The sequence below is a fragment of the Phasianus colchicus genome, chromosome 3, assembly GCF_987193195.1.
Source record: "Phasianus colchicus chromosome 3, bPhaCol1.hap1.1, whole genome shotgun sequence".
NCBI classification, from domain to species: Eukaryota; Metazoa; Chordata; class Aves; order Galliformes; family Phasianidae; genus Phasianus; species Phasianus colchicus.
Genome location: NC_143438.1, coordinates 38599916 through 38626704, shown reverse-complemented (window position 1 = coordinate 38626704; position 26789 = coordinate 38599916). Strand labels below are relative to the sequence as shown.

The window sequence follows — 26789 nt, the reverse complement described above, 5'->3', positions numbered from 1 at the left end:
AGCAATCATCAATACAAATATTTCAACCTACCTCACGTCACCCCAAAAGAAAACAGAACCAAAAACGAAAAACTGGGGGTGAAGGAAGAGCATTCAACAAAAAGCTGATGTAATGGCTTTTATGGTGCCATTAAAAAGTACTACTACATTCACTGATTTGCATGATGCAGTAAAAATTACACTGAAGTGATATTCTTTAACATTTGTCAATCTATCTGGTATAGCCACTGATGGCACCCCAGCCATGTTTGGTAAACAAGAGGGACTTATAAAATTAATGGAAGATGATGCAATTGCCACCAGCAAATCACATTTGATGAAATATCACTGCATCATGCATCATTAAAATTTATGCCCAAAGGCTTTAAAAATGGATTATATTGTGCAAATCATCATCAAAGCTATGAATTGTATAAAGTTAAAGGGATTGGATCATTGCCAATTCCGGGAGTTCCTTAGAAGTATGGACATTAACTATGAAGTCATCATTTAATTTTCTGAAGGAAGGTAATTTAGGGTAAAATGCTACAAAGATTTTATCATTTGTGAAATTAAATCGTTTATGGAAAAGGAAAATTTGTACCAGAACTCTAAGATTAAAAATGACTCACAGATTTGGCATTTTTTGTGGATTTGACTACTAATTTACATGAGTTAGCATGCCTCTTCAAGGTGAAAAATCTACTCATCTGTGCTATGTTTCAAACCCATAATGGAATGCAAAATGAAACTTAAATTATGGCAAGCTCAAAGTATGGCAACTAATTTTATGCATTTTGATAGACTGAGCAAACAGTACTGTGAACAGAAGAAAATATACTGTCAACGCTTCCCATTTTGATAAAGGAATTTGAGAATAGATTTCAAGATTTCTGCATGTAGCCAGTCATCGTGATGAGAAGGACCACCTCCATGTTTCAAATGTTGTACTTCTTGGCATTATGGGGGTTGCACAGCAGCACTTCTGGTAAACTGTAGATTATTGAGCTTCAGGTGGGGGTGCTCAGGTCTGGGTAGCAGTTAACCTTGCTGTAACCAGAGATGGTGTTTTGGTCTGGCAGCCATTGGCACTGAGCACTATGTTCTCACACTTGACCTCCCAGCACACCAAATTGCAGTCATGCAGGTAGTGCACAGCCCTCACAACCTGCACACCGATGTCGCAGGCCTCTGTGACACATGGCAGATTGCCCAGCTGTTGCACCTGCTATAGCAGATCAGTGGCTACCACACCTCCATCACAACGTAGACCTTTCCGTTCTCAACTTGATGGTCTCAAAAATGTACACAATATTGGAGGCGATGGATCTCATGCAGGATGGAGAGCTCCCAGGGCAGAAGCTTCTGCACAAATGGGGAGGTCCACCACTGATACACTACTATGATGGCTAAGGTAGACCCTGTATTTGGGGGAGGTGTCTATTTTCACCTTGGAGCAGCAGTCCTCCACTAAGACCCAGCATGAAGCTCTACTTGAAGAATAGCTTCTCATCTGCATCAGTTTTCAGCATCAGTCAGGTGATCCAGTTGGGCTTAATCAATGCATGGCAGTTGTTGACCTACACTCTCTCATAATGTTCATGCAGCTGCCCTGTGGAGTTCATGACTCACTCAGCCATTGTGATGAAGTGGGGCAGTGCCTTAGTGTGATGTCAAGGGGATCTGATGGGTCCCCATTTGTTGTGGTTTAACCCAGCAGGTAGTTAAGCACCACAAAATCATTCACTCACACCACTCAACACCCTCTCCCCTCCATTCTCCTCCCCCCTTCCCAGCCAACTCTCCTCTGTTTTTCAAGCTTTTTTTTTTTTTTTTTTTTTTTTCCCCATAATGCTATATAGTATGGAATATCACTTTGGACATTTAGATCAACCTCCCAGCACCTTGTGCCACCTCAGCCGCCCTCACTGGCAGGACAGTATGAGAAGCTGACTGCTCAGCAACAACTTAAACATTCATGTGTTATGAACATAGTTTTTCTCCTAAAATAAAAATACAGTATCATATCAGACACTCTGAAGAAAAAAAAATCAACTCTGTCCCAACTGAAATCATGATAATATCCACCCCTTATTCCATAATTTACATCATACTCATATTTCGTACTTTCTCATACATCTGCATTAATTACCCTCACATTTCCTGACTTTTGATATACACACAGATATCATGCCTGTAGCCTACGGACCATCGCTCTAAATTGTCCATTTAGTCCAAGCATGTACAGTCCACAGGCTGCATGCAGGTTGGGACAGCTCATACTCTGGCCCACTCCCTGCTACCATGTCATCACAATGGTGGTCTCTCCTCACCAAGAAACCTAGCCAAGACCAGGATGTGCACCAATCACTCAGCAACAACCAAAACATCAGTGTGCTATTAACACTGTCTGAGCCAACACTGTCACCTTATGAAGCAGTAGATTTGTCAGGAGAGAGCCAAACAAACCTCCTTGATTGGGATTTTAATGATCTGGATATCTGCTAGAGAAACATAGTAAGCTACAAGCCATCCGGGAGACTCGAGTCCACCAATTATTAAGTTTCTGGTTTAGGTACTGGACAGACTGACCACAGGTGAAGCATTGATGGCCTGGTGCTCACCAATGCAGAGAGATAGTTAAAGACATCACAGGCAGCCTGGACTACAGTGACCACGTCCTGGTTGAGTTTGTGACCTCAAGGAACGTGGGCCTGTCAAAGAGTGGAATAAGAATCCTGAACTTTGGGAAAACAAACTTCAGGGTGTTTAAGGAATTGCTGGACGAGATCTCTTGGGAAGCTGTCCATACTGACAAGGGATAAGCAGGCGATTTGAGACAGACAGCATCGCTTCACCAAGAGAAAGTCATACCTGACCATCTAGTAGCCTTCTATGATGTAGTGACGGCATCAGTGGACAAAGGGAAGGCAATTGATGTCATCTAACTGGACCTGTGCAAGGCCTTTAATATGGTCTCTACATTGGAGATATGTGGATTTGAAGGGTGGACAAGGAATTGTTTGGAAAGTAGCAGCCAGAGGGTCGTGGTCTATGGATGCAGGTGCAGGCCATGAATAGTGATGTCTCTCAGGGGTCTGTCTTGGGACCACTGCTCTTCGACAACCTTATCAATAACATAGAAAATGGGAACAAATGCACCCTCAGCAAGTTTGCTAATGACACAAAACTGAGTAGTGAAGTTGATACAGCAGAAGAAAGGGATGCCACCCTTTCTTCTGGATCTTGACTGGTGTGAATTATGGGCACACAAGAATCTAATGAGGCCTCTTCCCAATCAAGTCATTCTACAGTTCAATGAAGGGCAGAGCCTGGCACAGCACAGTACAGGTGCAGTGTGAACTCAAGAGCTCAGTGTTTTAAAGATTGCTAGAAATTTTTCTTTGTGTATTTGAGACTCCATTTCCATTTGACAAATACATTACCCGGTACTTTTCACATGGAACTTATAGAGTTGCAATCACATACTCAACTCTAAAATTTAGTCATGGCACCTTTCTAGACTTCTACAAGAACTATCTTACCAGAGAAAAGTCTTTCATTTTATAGTCACACCTTATCCATCTTCACTTTTTAGCAGTTTGGACATTTGTGAACAACTACTTTCACGGATGAAGCAAGCGAGAGTAAAATTTCATTGAAAACCTCTGATGAGCACCTGGAAGACTCACTAAGAATTGCAATCCCTTCCATCAAAACAGACACAGTGATTTCACAAAAGCAAGGTCAAATATCCCACTAGTTTTATGTTTGTCTCTTTTTTTATATATATCATTTAAGCAAAAATATAAAAACTAAAATGTTATGCATCCATAGTCAAAATCCATCCCTCAATCCTGAATCAACCTATATGTTACATCTTTTCCTTTACAGCCGAAGGTATCATAGTCCCACAGAGATAGAAATAATTTACCCTTATGTGGCCAGTCCAGATCTGTCTGAGCCACTTCAATCCTAGCAGCCCAATCCACCTGCTTGTTGTTTTAATGTTCTTCAGTGGCACATTGCTAAAGTACGTGGGTATCCATGCAAAGTACTTTTACAGCTATGTTCTCTATTCAGGCAGCAATATCTTTCCACAATGCAGCAGCCCACATTGGTTTGTCTCTGTGCTGCCAGTTGTTCTGCTTCTATTCTATGATAGGATTAGTCAGGGTACATTAAGTATCTCCAGATACAGAGACATCAGGCTCCTTACTAAGATAAGAAAGTCCTGTGATTACAGCGTGATCAAGAAATCTGCTTCAACAGGAAACAACGTTATAGATTTTCAGTCAGTTACAGTCTAAACTCTTCAAAGATAAACTCAGAAAACTGCTTAAAAATAGGTACATTCTTTAGCATTTCCTGCACGAGGCTTCATATCAGTTCTCCTTATCTGTAAAATGGAAGCAATGGAAACAGTTTCTTCACAGAGAGTTAGAAGAGTGAATTTTTAGTGTCTTTTTTACATTTATACCATCATTTCATGTGTCTTTATCAAAGTTTAGTGTACATAATTTATTCCCATGCTTTTTAAGGTTGCTGCACACTCGTATAGAGAAAGTAATTGCTGTGTAGATTAACTGGGTTCTAAACAATATAATCTAGAGATACCTTCATAAAACAAGATAAACTCTCTCCACATCCAAGTAGGAGTATATATGAATCTTCAAATTACTAGATCAGTGACATTTGAAAAGCTACAACTGGGTGCTCTTTTAAGATTCACCTGGTTCTTTCTATCAGTTCTGCTCACAAAAAAGCAAAATTTTTTCAGATGTGTTCTTGGCAATACCAGGTAAAGAATTCACAAATAAGTCAATAGTCATACAAAGAAAGAAGAGTTGGACTTACCCAATGGCAAAGAGACTCTCCAGCTGTGTAGCATTCCCTCTCAGGAAACAGTCTAGGCCCAACAGATACTCTCCCTTTAGTGGCTGGCCCTTATATGAAGCCAGGATGGCTCCACCCTCGGTCCACCACACGTGGGAAGCATAGGTGCAAAGAATTTGTGCTCCATGTACTGGTCACACCCTTTTACCATGTTCTCAGTCACCAATTCAAGCCAAGACCTCACAGTTCCCCTACACCATCCTATCTCAGGATGTCTCTGAAGTACTTAAAATTCCAGTATTCCATTAGATCTTGCAGAATTTTAGCACTCCGATGTTTTGCACGTGACATGTTCTTAAAATAGGCATGAGTTGGAACTGCGTTTGGACTGATACTTTTGCCATATCTATGCATTTGAGATTGTCTTGCTCCAATTTATAGGAGGGAGAGAAGGTTGTTTTAATATATGTATAACCGGCGTGAGATTAAGAAACAATGGTTCAAATGTTGGTCCGACCTGTTTATAACAGATCTTATTCAGGGAGATGGGGAAGGGGAGAATGGACACTATTATCAATTAGGGTAATGGGGAAGGGAAGGAGGGTGATAGAAAAGATAGGAAAGAAGAAGCAAGGAGTCTTTATAAGAAGCAAGAGATAGTCACCACCATGGATCCAGCGTGGTTCACAGTTCAGTCATTGATCTTCAGTAGTGGTGGGTTGTCGGGCATTGTTGTTCTATTGATGACAACAGTGACCATGGCAATGATGGCCCCTTTTTAATGGTAGTACCAACTTATTTATAAGTCCAAAGTGGTCAAGTCAGCTGTCTTTGGAGTGACAGCTCAAATCCAAAATTGTTGAGTCAGTTCTCCTTGGAGTGACAGCTTCTGACTCTGGGATCTCAGCAGAAACTCTTTTGTTCCCATCTTCCGGGTCTTGCCAGCAAATAAGAGGGAGCAGGGATGCCCACCTGCATCCCTTGCACCTGCAAAGTTTCCAGCAACATCATTTGAATATAAGCATTCAAGAATATACTTTACAAATATTTCATCCCTCTATAGAGGGACCTTACAAACATCTGCTAGATTTTCTGTAGCAGATTCCCATCTGAACTATCCATATATAGCCATTCTATTTGTTATGACGCCCATTGCTCCAAAGCAAAAGAACATAAAATGACCTGGGCCATCAAGGACAGTCTTCCAAAATCTCATGAATTGAACTGATACAGAGACTATGTAGAACTTATTTCACCTCCAGAACACTTTCCATCACTCAAAAAAAAAAAAAACCCCAACAAACCATTAAGTCTATAATAGACCAAGAACAGATGTTTGACACAGGAATATGCAAAGAACAATTACAGATACTTCCTTTGTACATGTTTTCAATACAACATGCAAAACTATGGTCCAAAACTGAAGTCAACCAAGGAAAAAATCAGATAAATTTTTATGCACATAATGTCACCATAAATACCCATAAATTATGCCCTGAGAAGATAATGACAACAGTTTAGCATTATTTAAAGGACTCTTCCTGCATAGCTCTGTTTTACAGTGACATGAAAAATCTTTCCATTGGCTGCTTTATTTCAACTGAAAAAGTCTGCTTTGCTCAAACTTCGTTTTTTTGAAACTTTCCTGTTTCCTCTACTGTAGAAATATGGATCAGTTTGAACATTTATAAGGAAGGAACGATACAAACGTATCATAGAATTAGCTCACATCTGACAATAGATATAATGACTTATATAAAAAAAAACAGTTCATCATTGAAAAATGATGTGACACCATAAAACGGACAAATGATGAAATGCTTAAATTAAAGCAGCAAGGGAATGCTGGTTTGTGTTAAGTTCTAGATAACACAGCTGCTTCACCTCTCTCCTTTACTTCAGCTTTTATATTTCACATTAACAAAGAAACCAAAATTACTTATCCATTCCCTAACTCAAATATTGTAGCTTTTGATCAAGCAATGCATACAATTACTATAAGGAAAACTGGATTTTATCATGACATAATATGAGGGAAGCATAAAGTGATATGTCGTAAGTGATAAAAGAGAAACATCACAAATGCACTGTATAGAAAGGATTATTCTTCTTTGCAGATACAGAGTTCCTGAATCTCTGATCAGTGATGAGGGATTAAAGTATACTATCTTCAAAAAATGCCAGCTTAAGTAATGCTCCTACTATGCTGTAAGGAAAAAATATTGCCTGAAACAGTAACGGTTTCTCAGTTTAACTGATTTTCTCCATACCGCTTCAATTAAAAAGTAACCACTGGAATATTAGATAAACTGTACTAGTCCAATCAAAATTTATTATTGTGTCAGCTGAAGACTCTCATATGACTGTGTACTAAGAAGTGAAGAACATCATGTTTATCTCAAGTTGTTGCTCTCAAGTTGTTGCAGAATTCATCTCTACCAAACAAAGAACATGCTATAGTAAATGAATTTGAGAATATTAGGAGGACCTGATATTGAAAGGGAAAGAAAATAACTTACTAAAAAGTTACCATGATATATTTTCACTTGTGAAGATTGATTATAAATATAGCCATCTTCCTGAAGCGATAAATGTAGAAACTCTGGCAAGACTTACCTGTGATGAATAAAAGTGCACTAAAACCACCCACATAGTGATTGTATTAATGAATGCTGCACTGGCATTAATAACATACAAATGAAAAAAAAAACTAAAAAACTACCACTTTACTGTTAATATTGTGGATATTACTTATTTTCAAGGACAAAGGACAACCAAAGCACATGCATTAGGAGATCCATCATCCCATATCAGAAATAAGAACTGAAGACCATTCTACCATCTTACGTGCTTCAGGAAGGACAAAGTGTTTAGGTCTGCATTATCATCAGAAAAATACACTTTTAATTTCTACACTTCTTTCAAAAAAATACCAATAGCACAGCGTCCCTGAGATATTTTCTCAAGCTAAAAAGCTAAGTTGCCTACACAAATGGCAGTTATTGAGTCCTGCAAACATTGATTTTTATTTATTTATTTTTTTTACTGCAGCCCAAGTAAATATTCTTCATATTTTTCTATAACATCTAGTTGACTAAGAAAAATAAAATTTGTCTCAAAAGTTAAACCTTTCCTTCTCTTGTATTCTACAGACTTCAGGTAAAACTGTTGATTTGAAAAATTTGGTTTCCATAGGTATACAAAGAAGCACCAAACCCTGTTACCATCCTTACTTAATATTGTTATTGCAAGAGTGCTTCACATTACATTAGTGTGAAATTTTTCCAGTTCTGCAAAAAGAAAAAAAAATATATTTTTAGTGCATTTGATCAGAGCTATCTATATATTGGGAACATAAATAAAGCAGAAATAAAGAGTATCAAATAAACCTGTCAAATCCTGCTTCCCTAAATCCTGTGAACAATATACTCCAGTATTAACAGGTTTCCTTCTGTGATCAACAAAAAAATTGATTACCTGGAGTTGCCCCTATAGATTTATCTTTGAACTGCTAATTTAGAGAAGTCAGTTTGAACAGACTGAAATATTTATAAAGGATGAGCATATTCCAAAGCATATGAATGACTCTGAGCTCCTTTTAGTGGAGAGATTCTACATTCACTATATACTCAGATGGTGTCTTTTCTTATCTCCTCAACTCTTATATCATTTTGCTTCTTTATTCAGATTCCTCACACATTTTCAGTAACCATTAGAGTATTAAAACATTGCCAGGTCATAAGCAACTTTGTAAGTAGAGCTACTCACTTCTAGGACAGACTCTAGAGATGAAAATGAGCCAGAAATATCCCTTGAAGTCATATGAGAGTCTTCAGCTGACAAAAGAATAAGTATTATTTATTAACATGTGTCTTCCTGCAAGCCTCTTTTCTGGATCAGTCAGAAAAGATCTACAAAGGAGGCCCCAGATGATGGATGCCCTGCAGGGACTCAGGGAATAGTTTTCAGCATTGTGTTCTCAAATTATTTTTCAATGCTAACCTGAACTGAACTTCACTATCACAACTGACCTTCCCCTGTGAAAGGGTGTGCATTTGTATCAGGTATTTCTAGGTAAGAACGTGGCCAATAGACATTATTCATTCCCTTTTACAACAGCAGAGCCCAAATTTCTGCTTGCACAAATGGAGAACGAAATCTCTATAAACAGTTCTTATATGTTGATGCACTGGGTAGAAAGGAAAAATGTTTAAGGATAAGAGAACATTTTTCTTCAGTTTGAATAACTAGGAAGTACAATACTAGAATGAAATCACAGCAAAAGAGAGTAAAGGAAAGTCCGGTAGAAAACTGAGATATTTTCTTTTTCCTTTTCAGGAGGAGTTTAAAACAAAAAAAAACCAAAACTAACAAAAAAAAAAGTTACAAGCAAACAAAACAAATGAAACCCCATTTATTCACATGGGAGGACTACAGCAGCAGCATTTCTACCACTCTTTCTGCATCAAGAGTTGGATTTGACCCTCAGTTCTGAAAGCTCTGCACACTTAGAACGTGCGTGTGTCTCAAAAATTAGTTTGAAGAGATATGCAAAGCTTGCAAAATAATGCTTAAGAATGCCTTGCTGGTAACATAACATACTTTGGAAAAGCCTCCACATAGCTGAAGTCAAATGCCTTGGTTGCCTTTTCTTCTCACAGACAGGATGTTGCTCAGGTGCTGCTAAGTGGTAATGCTGCAGTTCAACAGTTATAAGAAGCTGGTGCCCTCAACCTGAATGCTTTTTTGAGAAGCATGAGCATCCTCTCTATTCAAGTTGATTAGAGAAGCTAAAGTTTTTGCTGCCATATTGACTCTCCAATTCCAGCATTTTGGCCTTCACTGAATATTGAGTCATTTCTCAGGAACTGCAAGAAACAGCTAAGCAGATGTGCTCAGTCAGCCTTGTCAGCTTTTCCCTCATGCAAATCCAAATGTATCCAAGTTTGATTAGCACTGTAGAGGAAAAAAGACCATCTGTTAACAAATCAAATGCATGCCCCATTGAAAAAAAGGAGCAAGACTTTATTTGATACTTGCACTATAAGGGGAAAAGCAGGGAGCAATTGTAGTTTCTTAAATAAATGTACAACTTAAATAATATGGAAAGCTGGGAAAACAAGATATCAAAGGTGAAATTATACAATCAGAACACTTTTTCTAACAGCCCATTTTTGCCACATGTGAAAATACAGAAAGCATTGCTGTTGCATCAAGTTTTCAAATCAGATTAAGGAAATCCATTATTCACTGAATAAAATGATCGTGATTATTTTTTGTAGTTAATCCTGAACAATTTAGATTAAATTCCTAAGCCTGTGTATCCTTAAATTCCCGTGGAAAGACTTTTGGAACACACTTAAGCCATCTGCTTAAGTGGATGATATAAGGTCAAATTCAGTAGAATTCTTCAATGAAAGTTAAAATAAAACCTTTTTCTCACAGGCTATGAAGTTATTCAAATGTTGGCGTGGGATGGACAGAAAAAAAAAATAGAGCCTCACATCTATCTTATTTCTATTTATCCAATAACAGTCTTCCAAAAAGACTGTTAGCAGAACATAGAAGTTCAAGTGATATTTCATTCATGTTTACAATACCCATTACTTCATGAAATAAATGACCCTGAGAAATGTCAGTTTATACATTTTAAAATAAGTTTTAATTTAGGCCTGTTGTCACAGTACAGAGCAATATCATAATTAATGATGCGAAACTGGTAGCTGAGATGTCATTACACACAGGGATGTCACAGTGAATCAAGTTAAACTAGCTACTAAAAAAATTCAGTACTGGAATATTAGTTTTTATATGCACAGTATATCAAATAAATCTTTGACAGGCTGCAAAAAAATGTATGGATTAAATATGATATGGGATGAGCAGATCTGGTACAAAGCTGGCCTAGAATCTCAAAATGCCAGCAAATCAAGGCCTGTAGGTAAGTCAGGCTATTTATTTGTCAGTCTGACCTACATCTGGCATACTTATCATTCTTCAGAATGCCATTCACAAGAGTCTCTCTGTCAGAGTAAATGACATTGTTAATTCGTCAGAGTTCTGATGTCATTTCTGACAAGGCTGCATACCTCCTGAAGATCCTTTTACAGACCTTTTTAGGAAATTCTCTGAGATGCTTTATATCCTGTTACTATCTGACTTTTCTAGATAAAATTAACAATACACATTATTCATTGGAAAAGAACTAAGCCCTTTACAAACTACTAAACGTTCAAGTCTCCCTCATTGTACATGCATTAATTTATGGCAGGAGACAATTACCGGCTGGCAACTAGCACATTCTGATGCATAGCTCTTTTCTTGTTCCATGTATGAGCTATTATAGCTCTTCTACACTTTTCTTTTTTTCTTTTTTACTTTTTTTTTTTTTTTTCCATTTTGTAGATATCTTTTTCTTTTAGTAAATCCCCATTACTGGTCTTCTCTTGCTTAAACCTGATTTTTACATTTGAGTCTGATTTGTGCTCCTTAATGGATGACCATACTACTGTCTGCATATCGTGGACAGTTCAGTAGTCATCCAGTTTCAGTTGTCATTGACTGCAGTCTGGGATAGGTATATCCAAGCTAATTTTTGAACCAGTTTTTTCAGACAATAACTTGAGTGAAGATTCAGCACCAAGAGCTTTATCCTGCATCCCCCACATTCCCATAACTCCTATTTAGAATCCCACATTGCTGCTACTGCAGGCCTCCACTCCTTCAACGTGAAAAAAATCTATGGATTGCCATCCTGTAGATAGAACTGTCACTTCTCCAGTACGTATACATCCATCTTTAGGCAGTATAAATACTTGCACAGGATGTTTTGGGAGCATCGTTATGAGCTGTGCTCTCTCTGCCTCTTCACTGCCAGACTTTATCACAGGTAATCTGGCTATTTGCATCTCACTCATATCTCATTAGAGATATGAGTAATAATATCTCTAATATCTAATATCTCTATGAGATCTCTCTTCTGTACAAGCACTCAGGCAGGCATGCCTGCAAGGAACGTATTTACTACTCTTTCACTGAGGAATCCTGGCTCAGTCAATACTTAAGAGCATCTACTGGCTCCATATCTCCTTTCCTTTCTGACTCTCACACAGATTTCAGCTCCCCAGTTACATGCTTTGTGTGGAATAGCTGTACCAAAAGTCATGCTAATGAGAAGTACAACATTAGTGAGTACATAAACGACATTTTCCATGAAAGAATCTACATTTTCAATATTACCTGCATTCAGTTGTACATACTGGATCCATTTTGTTACTGTCATAAAGTTTTCAAACATGGGCATTCATGCAGTCCTACATACAGCTGAAAAGAAAGAATTGAGAGCTTGCTACTATTCTGCTACTCAGCTTTTAATGTTTTCCTAATTCTCTGTAGACAGTACCCTTATACAAATATAAGGTGAAAGAATAGTTGTGTGCATACATAAAAAAGCATTTTGTGCTACATTATAAGTACACTTTGACTTAAGTCACAAGTTATCTTCCTTGTACCAATTCACACTCCAGGGGTGTACTTCTCTTGTTCTTTCTCTGTACAAGAACAAGCAGTTAAAATCATTTTGGCTCTTATTTTAGGATACAAGCACCAACAAAAGAAGTAAACGAGGCCTAGAGAAAAAAAGATACAGCAACACGTCACCACTAATCTCATCTGCAGGGAAGACTTTGCTGGATTATTGTTGCTTTGCTCTTACCACAAGGAATGTAGGAAACGTACATTTATACAATAAATGCACAATGGGATGTGTTTCACAGATGGGATCCCAACCTCAACTGATGTTCCTATTGATACCCCACAGTCCTTATTCTTTATGGACAAGGAAAAAACATTACTTCATCCTTCCTTCTCTCCTCTTTATCAGTTCTTGAAGGGAGGGAGGAAGGGGAGACACGTACCACCACTACAATATATTTCAGGCCTCAAAGGGATACTGGGCAAGTACCAGACAGGCAGGTTTTTAGGATACTTGTTAGTTCTGAACCTAGTCTCTCTCAGTACAAGGTAGGAAAATACAATCTGACCTCTCTTTACTAAATGACTGAAGTCAGAAAACTAAGAATTTCACTACTCATAAATATAAAAACAGAAAAGAGCCTCACAGCCTCACAAATTCATCAAAGTTTCTAGGGCACACCAGGGATAACATCTTAAAAGTATACCACGTATTATGTAATATGCCTTTTTCTCAGGTACTTTACAAGTGCTGGATCTAATGGAGGGTAAACCAAGGGTTTTTTGGTCCAGATGACCAACCCTGACAGTGAAGCATGTCACCTTATCTATCTCAAAGCATTTATCGTAAAACAGTGACCGTGTGGTTTTGAAGGTGAGAGAGGAAAAGGAAGTGAACAAAAACCCTTTGAAATTCAATGAATTCATATACCCTAGAGAACACAGTCAGTCTTATAGAGGTCAGCTTTCTGCCAACCACTGCAAACTGAAAAAGGCTTAGAGATCAAATCATTCTCTTTGAGTGCTGAGATGTAGAAGATATGAGGAGATATTTAATAATTACTAAAAAAATGAGCCTTAAAATAATATATCAGAATATCAACTATTTCAAAGTGCAGTTGCTGGCCAAAGAAAGCAGGTTTGAACCACACCCAAGAAACATTGCAAATTGTGGCAGGAGGTAAAGTGAACACTTACTGGAGCATGTGACAGGTATATTATTGCTGTTCGTAAATAGTTCTGTAGCCTCAGCACTATAGTAGGCAGTTTACAGACAGACTGAATAACAAGATCTGTGCTGTGAAGAGCCTCCACTCTAAGCTGACATTTATACAAAAAAGAAAAAAAAAAAAAAAAAGGCAATGAAGTGGAATAATTAGAAAGTGAGAAGATATACATTTGCATGTAGCACCACTTCGAGAAAAAGGAGAAGCCCACATAACACTTCACTGCTGCTGAAAGGAAAGTCCTTCTCCAACGCTTCCCCATCTCTACCCCCTTGTCTGCCATCCTTGAGCCCAAGCACACCACTTGCATCAAATGCCCCTGTCCCTCAGAACATGGCTGAGTTGGAAGGGATCTCTGGAGGTAACCTGGTCCAGGCCTGGTCCAACTCAATCCATGAATAAATCTGACTTACTAGAACATCTCAAAACTACCTAAAAAGGCCCTAATCCACTTGATGCTGTCTTAACAAGGTAGATCAAGTCCCAAAAGGGACCAATAAAGGTCAGCTTTAGCCTAAGAGCATCACGCCACAAATGGGAGGTAGAATTCGGGAGCAAGATTTCTTTCAGAGGGCAGCCATTGCTTTAGTTCATGGAATATTGACTTATAGCAGGGCAGGGGAAGCATCTTAGCTGCATTTACTGCCAAGTGGACTGCAAACAAGAGATTAAAGATGCATGGAATTTATACCTCTAAATCTCCTAGGTATTTCTGGAAACTCTGTTGTGGGATTCTTGGTTATTTTCCTTGAGTACACATTTTTACTTTTAACCTCACTTTGAGGGACCACAGCAGAATCGCTTCAAGGAATTCAGGCTGGTGTTGAGTTTCTGATGTAAGCCAAACTGTAAAGGATTTCACTGGGAGCCAAGCCAAAGTAGGTGCTATGACATTTGATACTGCATGATTTCAGAGTCTTCTGTAAGAGTTTCTTTCCTATTCATTATTTAACTTCTACAGGTGTGCAAGTGTTTAGTGTCTTGGTTTGTTGCCTTTCCTTTCCTTTCCTTTCCTTTCCTTTCCTTTCCTTTCCTTTCCTTTCCTTTCCTTTCCTTTCCTTTCCTTTCCTTTCCTTTCCTTTCCTTTCCTTAAACCAATTCCCACTACAGTCTTTGTGTTTTCATAACCAAAACATATTGTAAAGTGGAATTTCAGGCAAATAAATTTCATTGTCTTACTTCTACTTGAGTATTTATTTTACTCCTCCTTTGAAGTGCAACCCAATCTCAGACAAGTAACAGTTTTTACCCTTTTGCAAACAGGTGGCCAGCAGAGAGATTTTGTAGCATTAGTGCCCAACTCATTTAGACTTACACCAAGATGGCGTGATCCCTGGGAGGGGATTCAACCTCTGTGACCTCCCACTGCACTGTACTTTGCTGCTAATCACTTCTCCATCGGTCGTGAAAAGCAGTTTTATATAATCTTCACCAGGCAAAAGGAATTAAGAGTGTTCTGTCTATTACTCTGATGCTTTCATCTACTGCTCTCTGCATCTGCCTTTATATACATATATATTTCTATATGCATGTGAACTGAAAAAATGTCAGGTAACAGAAAATGGTACTACAGAAGCATAAGAAAAGAATATTATAATATACCAAGACATCCAATAAAGTGTAAGAGGAATGCAAAATTTTAGCAGTCTACATTCACGTTTTATTCAGCATTTCACATATATTAACCCATAAAATCATAATAGCACAAGATAAAAATGAGAGCAGTGACTTAGATGGATGCTGTACTGACCTCTAACTCCCATTTTGGTAGGTCCTAATTATAAATCAAGTGGTGGTTTCTGAGGCTCTAGCTGTAGTTGTTGATGACATATGGGCTCCTTCTCTCAAAATTATCACCAGTCTCTTGCACAGTATACAAGATTACATCAATGTCTTAGTTGCCTCCAGCAGCTTTAGCTCTTTGTCACCTGTGTTTGTGGTCAGTGCAGCAACTGAAGGATCTAAATTACAGCAGCTGGACATGTATTACCTCAACTGCATCTGCCAGAGAGGTGGCAGTTCTTAGCTGTTTGTCTCAAACTATCACAGCAAGACTTCTCCAACTGCAGTAAAATTGACTGCAGTTTTTGGAGGCATGGAGGCATGTCTTTCTAGTGGATGACTGCTGATGGCCATGTCTGCTAGCTACATATCTTCAATTAAAAAGAACTGTAGATCCCCATGGAAGATTTTAATGGTAACATACATGACAACCAGCTGTTTCTGAGGACACATTCCCTTTTAAAATCTAACACGGGGAATGCTTCTTTGCCAGCAGAGCTGAAGGGTTTTACAGAACCATCTCCTTCTCAAAAGGTTCAATGTTTCTTGTGCCTATTACCCTTAAGCAGAGCTGAGCAGTCCTGCACACCTATTGGGCTGAAGCTGGGACTGCCTGAGACATGATAGAAAGGAATTGAAGGAGCGGTGGATGTTACGTGTAGCTTCTAAAGGAAAAAGCAAGTGACTGAGGAAGAAGGGAGAAAATCATCAGTATAAATAAGCACTCATCAGCAAGGAAGAACAACAAGCTCTCAGAGGATGTTTTTAGTTTTTGGTTTTGTTTTTTTTTTTTTTTAATGTGAATGCTCTAGCTTGATTGCAATAAATCATGAATGGCAAGCAAGAATGGCTCCCTCTTAGATGCTGGCACCTGGTTAAACTCAGGAATCCAACACAATGTTATGGTGAAGAAAGCAAGATCACCCTCGGGCTAAGCATAGTATTCACATTCCAACCACATCCTTTCACAAGGTAAGAAAACAGGTGTCTGAACTGAGTTCAGGAGTCTAACAGTCAGTTACACATAAATGCTTACAAGAAAAGCATTGTGCAGTTCAAGCTGGAAAGGAAATAGGGAAATTATCACACAGCTTGGACTGGCAACAGTGATGAGTGCAGGTAGACTTCCACTTTAGCATTTCGTAAACCTAACAGAAAACGGTGAGGAAAAGAGAGCCTTTCACCTTTCTGGAAAGATGCAGCTAAAAAAGAGGATTACCTTTCAGGAGAAAGCAATAAAAAAAGTTTGTAATATATGCTGGCAATTGAAGAGCTACTGCCTAATCCTATTCATAAGTTTAATAGCTTCTAAGGGAATTTAAATAAGTTAGGGAGGTTTAACATTCCTTTGAGAGATGAGTCCATGTATAACCTTGTATTTCATAATTAAAAATCTCTTTGGATCTGTAAAAAACAGAACACTGATTATAGCAAATTACAACCCAAACTAACCATTCAGTACTATCAGTAATGCAGAAGCATTTCAAGACCAGCTTTAGTATGTCTGGAATACCTACAAAGGATGTGGGGTAATGGAGGTCTTAGTTGCACAAAAGAGAAGCATGTACTCTTTAACAAGAGGAATAACACCATCCACTGCCCCTCACTTCCCATTAGCACTATTCACAACAGAATTTGTGTATCTTAGCAATAATATGAATGATGAAATAACAATAATAAAAACTCTTTACCCCTGACCTAGGTTGAATGTCAGTAATAATAATAAAGCAAGAAAATTCAGACAAAGTTCAGAAAATCAATTGGAGAAAAAATAGATTAAATAAGTAAGATAAACAAACTTCACTGGGGCTAAGAAATATAAACTGGGTCAAAGGATGGGCACTGCAAATAAAGTAGCAGCTTGATCTAAAACAAATTGTCACAAGATATTTTGACTTCCATAACAAATTGCATAAATTTATTTAGATTAAATATTGTCAATTCACTATCTAGACTAAAAATAAAAATGAATACAAATCAAATGTATATTAATATTTTAAAAGTAAAAACCAGAAACATTCCCTTGCCTCAAATCTCCACCTCATCATCCCCCTTCCAAAAATCAATTCATTTGCCCAGAAAACAGTATTTGAAATGAGCAAACAGAAAGTTTTCCATTAAGGTCATAAAATAAAATACCAGCAAAGGTAAGTAAAGCTGTAGAAGACAGAAAGGCGTGCTTCAACAACAGCAATATGAAATTATTTTAAAGCAAGAACACTTCAGAGGAAAACATTAATTCCTACACCTCTGTCCATTCTGAACTCTACCAAGACAATAGTTGTTGTTTACATTCAAACTATAATCATACAGACAATACCATATTCTCAGTCTTTTCCCTGCAATTGAGACATTCCAAACCAAAGAGCTATGCCACATGTTTTTTCCATATGAGAAAATGTTCAAATAAAATTTCAGTCTTTTCATCTCCAGTTTTCCTATGGAGCTGGGTTGGACATGTATGCTAGAAATCAATGCTTTGTGCAAAAAAAAATGTTCATAGTTTATTTTAGCCAGATGAGAAAGTATAATACATGAGAGTCACAACTTGACTGCGGATGTTTGTAAGTATCTTTCTTCTGCAAAGATGAAAACCTGAAAGATGAGCTATTTGGATCCTACACTTTGGTCCTAAATAGAAAACTTGATAAACCATTGTAGATGACAAGAGACTGCAGGTTGCTGGAATATATCTTATATTTTGCCAGCAGTTGAACATCTACTGTTTTTCAATTGTAATAGATTACAACTGAAAAGAGTAAGCTACTTCCACAGAAATTCAACTGAATTGCACCCCCCCCCCCCCCTTTTTTTTTAAACAGAAAGGATAAAAGGATATCATGAAATTTCTTTTTATTTCATTTAAATGTTATGCATTTGCTTTAAATAACTGCCATAACATTTCAAATTCACAATTTCCAAGACATATTCCAAAATATGTACCTAAATGTGGATAACAGAAATAATCTCATTTAATCCCATTCATTGGACCAAAAGGGTATTTGTTTGCCAATGTAGCTAGTAAAGATAACATTGTTAGGAAACATACTAATCTTACCACAGTGAGGTGAAGTGACCTGATTCATCTTGAAGAGGATTTTATACTTGGATAACTGTGTTCAATTGGCTCTCAAAGGAATTGCATTAAAGACATATGACTACTTCACTAAGCAATTCAGCATGCAAGAAGTTGCATAATCTCTACAGCCGCTACTACTTAACAAGTGACAAATCTCCTTCCATACATTTAATTCAGTGCTGATCCAAAAATAACGACAAAAAAAATTTCAGAGTTTTCCACTATTCTTTCTCCATTCCTCAGCCAATTTTGTATTTTCTTATCCTCAACTGAGATACAACTCTGTAAACTCAATATATTCCATAAAATAATTACACATGCAAAAAATAAAAATCATTTTCTACAGGCAGCATTGCTTTTCACTAATTAGAGTTCTTTAACAGATAAAAATGCCTTCCACATTTGTTCAAAATCATGGGATATCGTGACTTAGACATTAAACAAAACAATCACAAAACATCTTCTTCAACCAACACTACACACCATCCACTACCTTGTACCCTGTGTGGCCAGCATGTAATCTTTAAAGCCAATACTGCATTCTAGCAAGGATATAAATACATAGTGTAAGTAATTTTGATTGAGTCTGATAACGTTTATCCTATATTCACTAATTAGAAGAATCTTCTGTATATTTGCTGAGAATTTTCCATCGTGGGGCAGAGACATCAAGGTCAAACTTTTACCCTGCATTTTCTTTTAAGTGCCTGTTGCAGCCATTTGACTGCTGCGTACACAAAGTGCAACCTCATAAATAAGGAGAGCATTAAGCAAAAGCCAGATAAGGGGTGATTGCTGAGAGCTGTGAACTAATGATAATGCATTTTTCTGTTTTTCAGAGATGTACTCAGCAGTGTACCTGCAGTAACTAAAGTACCAGATAATCCCCATATCTTCTTGTAGAATCCCAATGATACCAATTATTGTCAGAGGACTACAGTTTTGGTCTTACAAACAGCATCCACTAGCTTCAGTTTCTCCCTCTTAAGAATGCTGAAAATAGCAGCAGCTCTTTTACACTTTTGTTGACATTGCAAATCCATGCCTGCCCATACTATATCTATGTAATAGCTCTTCTAATTGGATCTATTTGTGGGAAAAGTATGGATCAGTAATAAAGAGACATACAGAGGTATATTTTCAAATATGAGCTAGGAAAAATATTGAAGCAGAATTTCCATCAGTATGACAAGAGTTCTGCATTTTATTTCCATGAATTTGAAAACTAAAAAACTTTTCCTATCAAACCAGTTTTTAAAATAGAATAACACTCAACTAAACCAGATACTGCATTTTTTCTTTTTTAGGAAGTCTCAAAATATCTATTCCGAACACTTACGTACACTCACACTTACTTAACTTACTTGTTAAACACTTACATCTCTGAAAATGTATACATCACCTAGAGAGAACATTGAGAGTTCTGAGAAACAGCCCTTAATGGGCACCTGAGAGTGATGCAGGTGATCAGAGGCTGAACTCTTCATAGCTTACAGATAAATTACATTAAGATAAGTTACCATAACAATGAAAACGTAATAACCTTGCCATAAATAAAGCTTCTATGGTACCTTATTACATCAGATGCAATATGAAGACAAATATCCAACTGTAAGGCAAGTATTTAACTCCTCCCATTTTAATAGAGTAACATCATGGCCTCTTCTTCATACATGGATCCAGTGGAGATATATGCGTTAATAAAGAACAGAAGTTTTCAGGTCTTGACTTGATAACTACCACTCATGGATCTGGACATCTACGAGTCACCAAATAAAAGTAGAATACAGTTTCCTACGTAGTATTAGTACAGAAAGATGCCGATAGAGGCTAGCAAAAAGGAAGGTGAGGGTAGAGAGAGTAAAGACAGGAAAGAAGAGCAAGAGAAAGTGAAAGAGAAGAAAATACAAAAATGGAAGAGAAGAGAAGGGAGAGGGGGAAAAAAGAGGCATTGGAAAGAGGAAGAGAGTGGAAAAAATGGGCAGCGAGAGAAAAATAAAGAATGGGGCAAAACAGTGAGTGTCAAAATTCAGGTTGATATGGCTTTTTACTTTATCCCAAATATATCAGAAGGTTCAGGCTAGGGGAAAAAAAAAAAAAAAAAAAGAAACAAAAACCTTTTAGGATTATTTTGTCAAAGCAAGTAGCACTTGATAGCTCAGCGATTACAGGTCCACACTGGGATATGGAACATCAAGATCCTATTTACTGCTCAGCCTAAGACAGAAGATTCAAAGCTCATATGTTTCACTGTCCAAGAGGTGTCTTGACCATTGACTAAGGGGAATGAGCTCCATCTCTTGCTGTGGAAGTAATCTGTTTTGTAAAAGCTACAAGTTGAGTGGCAGCAGGAACAGCGCCTGAGTGCCCCAGCTTCCATACAATTTTTCTTTTTTTTTTTTTTTTTTTTTTTTACTATTTTAAACACCTGAAAGATTATATAGTACAAATTTTTACTATAGAACCCACCATTTTTTATCTATCCTTTGAAAACAACCACACTTTACATCTTGTAGTATACTGGAAAACAAATTGATTTAAGGCAAAATCTCCCAATTTTTCCCACCAAACTGCATAAATTAAAAATGTTTAAGTGTGTATAGACAAGGTTGTTTTCAATTTACTGTATAGTATTTTTGAACCATATTTTTCAGCACATTTGGGGAGGCTGGGAGCTAGGGCACTAGTACCTAGAAAGGTTAGTCACGAGTTATTAACAAGTGGCTATTTTTGGTTCAGGTGTTTCCAGCACAGGTTTTGTAAGGTCAGCATCAGCACAGAACTATTGTTTAGTTGATAATAGCATTTCCATGAGAGTGTCATTCAGTTCTCCTGAGTGACTTATCACAGATCCAGAGGGATACGTTAAAATTCTTGCCTCACTGCCTTTAGTTCTGCTTCATGCTAAATTGATCCCACTCTGTGGCATTCTTGCCAATAGCACTTTTTCTTACAACAAACATCCATAAACTTAAGACATAAAGTTTCTGGTTGCTGCTGCAGTGCTCCCCAAATTTCTACTTCAGATAAGGAACTTCTGAATCAGCAAGACATTTTGTATGTAAATATTGGTGTCAAGTTTCAGGGAAATATCTGTATTCCCTTTCACAGAGTTATTTTTGTTGCTTTAATTCTTGCAGCTTGTACTTCAAGATAAGGCTTGCCTAGCATTTAAATTATTCTCTAAAACTCCAGAGAATTTTCTTTTTTTTTACTGCAAGGACTTTTATTTTTTAACCTTTTTTCGTTTTAAATATCATCAGCTATAGCTGTCAGCTTCCTCTTGTCCTTCTATTCCCACCCCAGTGAAACTGCATATCAGTTCTCTTCAAGACAGGCAGACACCTACATTTTGTATCTAACATAGACCATCAAATCTCTATGATGTTTACAAGAGGGCACATTTTGAGAATGACACCGTCTGCCTTGAAGCAAAGCAGTACAGATGCACTCCCTGTAATTGTGACAAACAGAGTAGCAGCAAGAAACAACATTCTGTTTTTGGCTGAGTACAGAGGCTGCCCAGAGAGGGACAAGGAGAGCAGTGGTGTGGCAGTTCTTCTCAAAGTTGCTTTTCAAGCTACCTCCTGTACACCTCCAGAAATGGTACAGAGGAGGTTCAGAAAACAATATAGCCCATAAGGCTTTTTATAAGGTTTAATGGTAAGGATGACATATGCTTAAGAAATAGTAGGTTCATTCATATTGGCACAAGCCTCTCTCATTTACATCTGCCAGGACACAGCTCCAGCAGGACAGCTACTGGGGATCTGACTTCTCCCCATCAGTGGGATGGGGCAGCAAGCAGGCATGAGGAACAGACTCCCAGAGATCTGGGAGGTGTAGGAGTATTCATCCTTATAGAACTGATCTGTCTCTGTTATATTGGAGTTAATTAGAGAAAAACACATTTAGCAAATGAAGATACCCTTTTCTTTTGATTCTGTCTGAGAAAATCAAAGCAGCATTATAGCAGAAAAGCTGCTCCATTCTTAATTGTTCCATCAGAATGAGCTCACTGCAAACACTCCATAATTGAATTACTCTAATGAATATATATAGCAGTATAAATCCAGATACTTTCCCTTATTAGAAAATTCTGATTATTTTCATTTTCTTTAATGTGATTTCTGGATAGAAAAAAGAAATAGAATATGCAAATTAATTACTTTTCCACCTTGTAGAGATTACCTATTAATAATACAAATGTTTCAAAATACAATTATTACATATATTGTGTTAGATAATAATAACAGTAAAATTCAAACCAAAAGGAAACAATTAGAAACTCTTCCTTTAGCTTCAGTTCATTCAAATATCACTGTAAAAAAAAAAAAAAAAAAAACAGCTCCTTTCTTTTTCTCATGCAACATTGCCTTTTAGATAAATGTGAAAATTCTGCTTGAAATGCTTCACCTGTATACTTTCTGTATGGATGTTCACACCCTATGTGTAAAATGACAACACTTAGTGCATTATGTCATGTATCCTACTGGGATGCTGCATATTTATTCTTCCCATCAAAAATCACTTATGACATGTGAGTTCATTACATGAACAAACAGCGACATGTTTATAGCTTCAGTTATTTCAAGTCACATTGCTTTAATATACACGATACCTTGTTTCTTCTCAAGCACTAATCACAACATTAATCTGCTATTTAAAGATATACTATAAGAAAATTTACGTTGCAACTAAATGAAATCTGCTAAATTAACATTCAACAGGTATTTTATAAACAAGACAAATTTACACATTTAGGAATTTCTTTACATAGATGTTTTCATTTTTATGAAATATTGAAAGAATTTTGCATGAAGTATTATACACATTGATAACATTATTAATACTACACACAAGCACACTGCAGTACTCAAGAGAATAGAACATAATACTTGCCGTTATATTATTCAACATTTGATATATTTCATCTTGAATTATAAAGTGGTATGATTAATGATAAAGGTATGATATTTGATGGCATTAGTGAGCTGGATGCCTACACAGGTTCAAGAAAGAATGTATGGTAAAATTAATTATAACCCATTTAGGTTTGCATACATCTTAATTTTAAATGCCTAAAATACTAGTGAACAGATTAGGGAAATAAAGTTCTTCCTAGAAAAGTCAATGGAAAGTTGCATGTTCTGAAAACTGCTGTAGGATGGTCCAGTCCAGTTACACGTTTACATGCCTCACTGATTGTATAGGATGGGCCAGCTGAAATACTAGATGACAGAGCTGATGGTAAGCTACCTCACACCCAGTCACAAGGTGAAAACAGATAGTGATAAATTCCCTCCCAGTATTCATATGTTGGACTAATCTCCAGAGGTCCCTTCCAACATCTGTAATAAGTGTGAAAAAAGCTTAACATCATGCAGAGCATGAACCGAAACTAAAAGGATTTCCATTCAGTCTCCCCCTCCACCTCACAAAACATTGCCTTGCCAGTTATTCTCATTCTGCTCCTGTCTATTCTACATATTTGTCAAAACTCTGCCTGGCACCTAGCTAAAGTACTGGTATCTAAAAGTTCTACTTAAAACACTACTGAATCAATTAATCCTATTGTAAATAAATAAATAAATAAAACCCACTGAATGTGTCTTTCTATTAATTAATAGTATATCTTACTGCCCTGTTCTTTACAATTCAGGGTAAAAGCAGTCAGCAGAAGTGAACAGCAGCTATTGTCACATCATTTTTAAAGTTATTTCCCTTTTTGTATATTATAGAACAATAAAAAGAAAGAGATCTTCTCCCACCATTCCCATTGCAAAAGGACAAATATAAAAACTTGAGAAAGAAGATACTGAGCTTAGAAACCCAAAAGGAGGTTCATAGTTTCTTTTAAATCACTCAATGGAAACACTCAGCTCTTCTGGAGAGTTCCAGACACTGTCATAAAACTGATCTCTACACTTCTATTCAGGGAACAGCAGTAACCAGAAAAGACTGAGAAAAAGCCCCAGGATTCTAAAGTTATATGATGTCTTACTCTTTTTCCTGTAACTCCAGAAGATTATTGATGGAAATTGTGTTGGCTAATAATGGTATAAGAAATGTCATTTTTTTTGTAGATTCTTCTTCATTGTAAAATGCAGACTTTCTTCTGGTTGCAGCTTTCCACAGAACTAGCTCCTTCCAAGGTCAGCAGTGGGCTGAAAAATGAAAGACTTATTTCTACGCTGATTGAGTTTCTTTAGCGGGCAGGGAAATGAAGAGATGAGCAGTGTACTTTACTCAAGTGAATTACCATCCTACTCCAATATTATCAGTTACTTCCCTTACGACCAAGGCAATGCCATTGTCGGTGTCACTGGTAATAATTTCAAGTACCTCTTGAAAGTGTTACTAAACTATATTTAGAACTCATGCTTGAAGTCCAGATTTTATTCCAGCAAAGTTTTTAAGTCACTGCTATATAACTCAAATTAGGTCTTTGACTGTTTTTTTCCTCAGCTGCATCAGATAGGCATCAGATTCTCTTTTAAAATAAGCTTCAAAAAAGAAACAAGGCATATGAATGAACTGAGGCCTTTACAGCCCCACTTGGAAATGCCTGCTTCCCTCTGCCAGAAATAATCATCATCACAGCACTTCTAACAGAACTGGGATAAACCATGATAACCCTGTGGATTTTCTTGCTGTAGCCATCATATCATAGAGAATCCATCACAGGAAAGGTAGAAATATTTCTGAGATCCAAGAGATTAAAAAGAGTAGGGCAGTCCTGGGCTAAGAGCAGCAATTACTGCAAGAAAAGTTAAAATTAAAGCTTACACTGAAAAAAGCGCATTTGATTTGACAAACTTACTTTCAAGAGAGAGGTAAACCAACAGGTTAGTGTTCAGAAATGAAATTTTAAAATCCTTCTAGTTTGGTCTTGTCACATAACTATGCGCCTTCTTAATCTGATCTAATAAAAAATTTCCTCTTAATCTTAACATAATTCAGTTTAAAAAATATTTTCCTACTACTTTTCATTAATAGATTTCAAATTGAGCATTTATCTTATTTCCTAAATGTCAGAATCACATTCCAGCTTTTTTTTTTTTTTTTTACACAATTTTAAGATGACTTCTGAGATTGGTTCTGCCTTCAATTCAAAATCTGAAGAGGTGCTACACTTTCAGACAAATAATTGTTATAATTAGTTACTACAGGTTGTTATTAATCAGTGTGACAAGCATCAAATTACAATGTTGAGGCAAACCACATCTACTGACCAATGCAACCTCAATTGCAATAACCTCTGATCAGCTTCATAGCTGACTTGTACTACAAGTCACTGTACTTAAAGTACAAAATGCCAGCGTTTCCCCAAGCTGTTAATGTCTGGGAAGTAAAAATTCTTGGCTGGGTGCATCTAGAGACATAAAAGTTGCTGAGTTAAAAATATATATCTTCATTTGAGCTCTACAACCTCAGCAGTTCTAAAAAAAGTGAGGGCCCTTTTATGTCTCTTGTATAGCTTTCAACTACCATCACTGTTAGGTCAAGTTTTTTAAAATTTCCCAGAGGAACAGAACTAAAATTAAAAGACAAGATTTGTAGCCAAGAGTTACCAATGCGTGTATTTTATTGCATATTATGCCACTAAATAAATAGTATAATTTTTGTCTGTTTTTACTGAAATTTTATCTTTTTGAAATTATTATTAGAAAGGTACTTATCAAAGCACCCTCTTCTTGTAGAGTCAGGCTTCAAATGGTAATTTTTAAAAATCATTTTGATAGCACTACCCAAATATAATTTAGAATATTACCCAATGTCCTACATGGTCCGTGATGATGCAAACTGAAAAGTATACTGAATCTTAACATCTTAGCATCCTTTTCCCATAGACCTTATTTTTCTAAACAGAATACTCTATGTTTTCCCAGTAAATATAACACCAAAATGACTACATTTATGGTAACATTCCCCTGCAGCCCCGCACACAAGATTTGAATGCCTCTCATCAGGACTTAAATTTCCCATCTTCATTTCTCCTATCTAAAATATAATACGGCAAACGCAGCAGGCTTAGCTGGCTTTTAGCTTTTATCATTCAGCCAGTACAAAGGATTACAAATACTCCTGTATGAAAAATAAAAAATTTGAAGGGAACACTATGAATCCTATTCCTGTGCTCTGTTCCAGCCCCTTCAAGGAAAATATCCTCTCATGGTTATCACTGCGGTCAGCAAAGAAAATAGGTTTTATATATTTCTCCTTATCACTGGCTTTTGTAATTGTGATTTAGTATTTTGTTAGTCATCTGACTCATAAAATTAGAAAACAACTTTCCCTTTCTTCTAAATAAAGAATAATATTTCTATTTAATCCAAAAACTATAACACAGTATAAAGATCATAAAATTATGGAGTCATTTAGGCTGGAAAAAGCCTTCAATGTCATCAAGG

General features: G+C 37.0%; 1 long non-coding RNA gene and 1 pseudogene across 2 annotated transcripts in view; both read right to left on the bottom strand.

Moving 5' to 3' along the window:
• Positions 1-726: 726 nt before the first annotated feature.
• LOC149918521 (testis-specific serine/threonine-protein kinase 6-like) lies at positions 727-3541 on the bottom strand (annotated as a pseudogene).
• A 5655-nt stretch (positions 3542-9196) lies between these two features.
• LOC116226527 (uncharacterized) overlaps positions 9197-26789 on the bottom strand; it is a 57612-nt gene continuing 40019 nt past the window's right edge. For both annotated transcript variants that reach the window (XR_004166340.2, XR_016465540.1), the window contains exons 3-4: positions 12055-12138; positions 9197-9771 (exon numbers count right to left, since the gene is read on the bottom strand). This is a non-coding gene — a long non-coding RNA (uncharacterized LOC116226527). The remainder of the gene's footprint in view (positions 9772-12054; positions 12139-26789) is intronic.